Raw genomic sequence first — 3,276 nt, 5'->3', positions numbered from 1 at the left:
AGCAACGGTGGGCTAGACAGGTACCCCTTCAACTCTCGTAGGGCTTCTTGGCACTCCAGTGTCCAAACGAAGTCGTTCTTCTTCCTGAGCAAAGAGAAGAAGCGATGACTCTTGTCCGAGGACCTTGATATAAAGCGACTCAGCGCCGCTATCCTCCCGGTGAGCTTCTGTACCCCCTTTATGTTGTTCACGACCTCGATATCCTCGATGGCCTTGATCTTGTCCGGGTTGATTTCAACTCCCCGGTTTGATACCATGAACCCCAGAAATTTACCAGACCTTACGCCGAAGGCACATTTCTCCGGGTTGAGTTTCATGTTGTATATGCGGAGTACATCGAAGGTTTCCTGCAAATGTTTTAAATGGTCCTCTATTTCCAGGGACTTAACAACCATATCGTCAACATAAACTTCCATTGTTTTCCCTATTTGTTCTTCGAACATTCCATTAACTAGGCATTGGTAAGTTGCACCGATATTTTATAGTCCGAAAGGCATGACGTTATAACAGTAAGTCCCATAACGGGTGATGAAGGATGTTTTCTCTTGATCCTCCGGGTGCATCCGGATTTGGTTGTACCCGGAGTAAGCATCGAGAAAACTTAACATTTCATGTCCGGCCGTCGCATCGATCATCCTATCGATGTGAGGCAATGGAAATGAATCCTTCGGGCACGCCTTGTTTAAATCCTTATAATTGACACACATTCGAAATTTGTTACCTTTTTTGGGCACCACCACCACGTTAGCAAGCCAATCCGGGTATTTCACCTCTCGGATGGAACCTATTTTTAAAAGCTTTGTTACCTCGTCTTTCACGAAAGCGTGTTTTGGTTCCGCCATGGGTCTTCTTTTTTGCTTCACCGGAGGAAACTTCCCGTCCAAGCTGAGTTTGTGTGATGCTACTTCTGGTGATATACCTGTCATATCTATATGCGACCATGCAAAGCAATCGGCGTTAGCCCGAAGAAACTCAATTAATTTGCGCCTGAGCTCCGGGGTGAGACCCGTGCCCAGGTATACCTTTCTGTCTGGTAAGAACTCGAACAGGATGATCTGCTCCAGCTCCTCTACGGTTGATTTGGTCGCGTCCGAGTCATCCGGCATGACAAAGGATCTGGGTATCCCGAAGTCATCTTCTTCATGCACTGGATCTGGCCCGGTATACTTTGGTTGCTATTGGGGGACCTCCCCACCGGTTACACCCTTCTTTTCCTGAGCCGGCTCCTTAGGCCAGGGTGCCGCCTCCTCTACTGCGAACATTTCCTTTGCCACGGGCTGCTCACCTCGGATGGTCTTCACCCCCTCCGGGGTGGGGAACTTCAGCAACTGATGCAGTGTTGAGGGAACTGCCCTCATGTTATGTATCCAAGGTCTGCCCAATAACGCATTATACTTCATGTCGCCCTCGATCACATAGAACACCGTTTGCTGAATGGTTCCATCCGCGTTCACGGGAACGAGATCTCTCCCTTCGTAGTTTCGCTGGCCATATTGAACCCATTGAGTACCCGAGCCACCGATACGATCCGATCCGATTTAGCAGCCCTAGCTGTTCGACCACTCTCCATCTGATGATGTTGGCCGAGCTACCTGGGTCAACCAAAATACGTTTAATCTTAGTTTTAAAGATGAGTATAGAAATTACCAGTGCATCATTGTGCGGTTGAATGATGCTTTCCGCGTCTTCGTCATCGAAGGAAATAGAGCCCCTGGTTGAATGGTCTCGGATGCGTTTTTCACGAACAATAGAGACCTTGGTCCGTTTCATTATCGGCCCCTGAGGGACGTCGATACCTCCAACTATCATGTTGATTGTATGCTGGTGTTTAACTGGTTCGACCCTCCGATGAGCTTCCCTTTCCTTGTAGTGATTTTTGGCTCGCTCGCTCAATAGATCTCGGAGGTGGCCGTTTTCAATAACCGGGCTACCTCCTCTCTCAACTGGCGGCAATCCTCAGTTTTGTGACCATGGGTTCCGTGATATTCACACACCATGTTCGGATCCCGTTGTCTCAGATCTGACCTTAGTGGTTTCGGCCATCACACATCTGGGACGCGGCCGATGGCCGAGACAAGATCCGAAGTACTGACGTTGAAGTTGTACTCCGAAATCTTCGGTGGACCCTTATTGCTGGCAGAACTTCCGGCATCACTCCTGAACGAGAGCCCCCGGCTGTTTGACGGGCGCTCGATCCGCTTGCTACCTCGACCTGAGAAGTGGCTCGGGCTTTCCCTTGACTTTTCCGACCTGAAATTTGGCCTCTCCGAGTGGGAGTATGGCTGAAACCTTTCTTTTGATGATTCGGACTTCGTTTCGTAACCCTTCCTCGGTTTCTCGAAACTTCTATTCACTTTTAACTTTACCGAAGAGAGCTCGAGCTGATCATCCTCCACCCGAATCTTCGACTCATACCGATTGTGGACATCGGCCCATGTCACGGCCTCGTATTCCAGCAAATTTTCTTTCAATTTGGCCGAAGCAGCTGAACTTAGCATGTTGAGCCCCTTTGTGAAAGCTTGTGCGGCCCATTCTTCTGGCACCGGGGGGAGTTCCATCCGTTCCCTCTGGAACCGGTTGACGAACTCCCGCAATAGCTCATCGTCCCTTTGGGTTATCCGGAAGATATCGGCCTTACGGGCCTGCACCTTGATGGCACAGGCATGTGCCTTTACGAAGGCATCGGCGAGCATTTCGAAAGAAGTGATCGAATGCTCGGGTAGGTGGTCATACCACGTTAACGCTCCCTTCGACAGAGTTTCCCTAAATTTTTTCAGCAGCACCGACTCGATCTCATCCTCCTCCATACCATTACCCTTTATGGCACAGGTATATGAGGTCACATGCTCGTGCGGGTCCGTTGTGCCGTCATAATTCTGTATATCGGGCATTTTGAACCTCTTCGGGATCAGTTTCGGGGCCGCACTCGGTGGAAAGGGCCTTTGAATGTACCTTTTCGAATTCGGCCCCTTCAGTAAAGGTGGAGCCCTCGGTATCTGGTCCACCCGAGAATTGTATGTCTCGACCCTCTTTTCGGTTGAATCTACCCGTTTCGCCAAAGTTTCGAGCATCTTTAGAACCTCGATAGAGGAGCCGGCTCCTGAGCCGTCGCTCTCGACCATTCGTGCCTCGTTTCTTCCGTTGTCGGCAGTACCCTTTGCCTTTTCCGGCCCTGCTTCACCCTTTCCGTTCTGCAGCCGGACAATTGCTATTTCTTGCTCGGCGATTGCCACTCTTTGTTCCTGCAACATTTCAAAAATTAAACGTAAGTTAACA

This window comes from Lycium barbarum, chromosome 12, assembly GCF_019175385.1.
Source record: "Lycium barbarum isolate Lr01 chromosome 12, ASM1917538v2, whole genome shotgun sequence".
Lineage (NCBI taxonomy): Eukaryota > Viridiplantae > Streptophyta > Magnoliopsida > Solanales > Solanaceae > Lycium > Lycium barbarum.
This window is presented reverse-complemented; position numbering follows the sequence as displayed.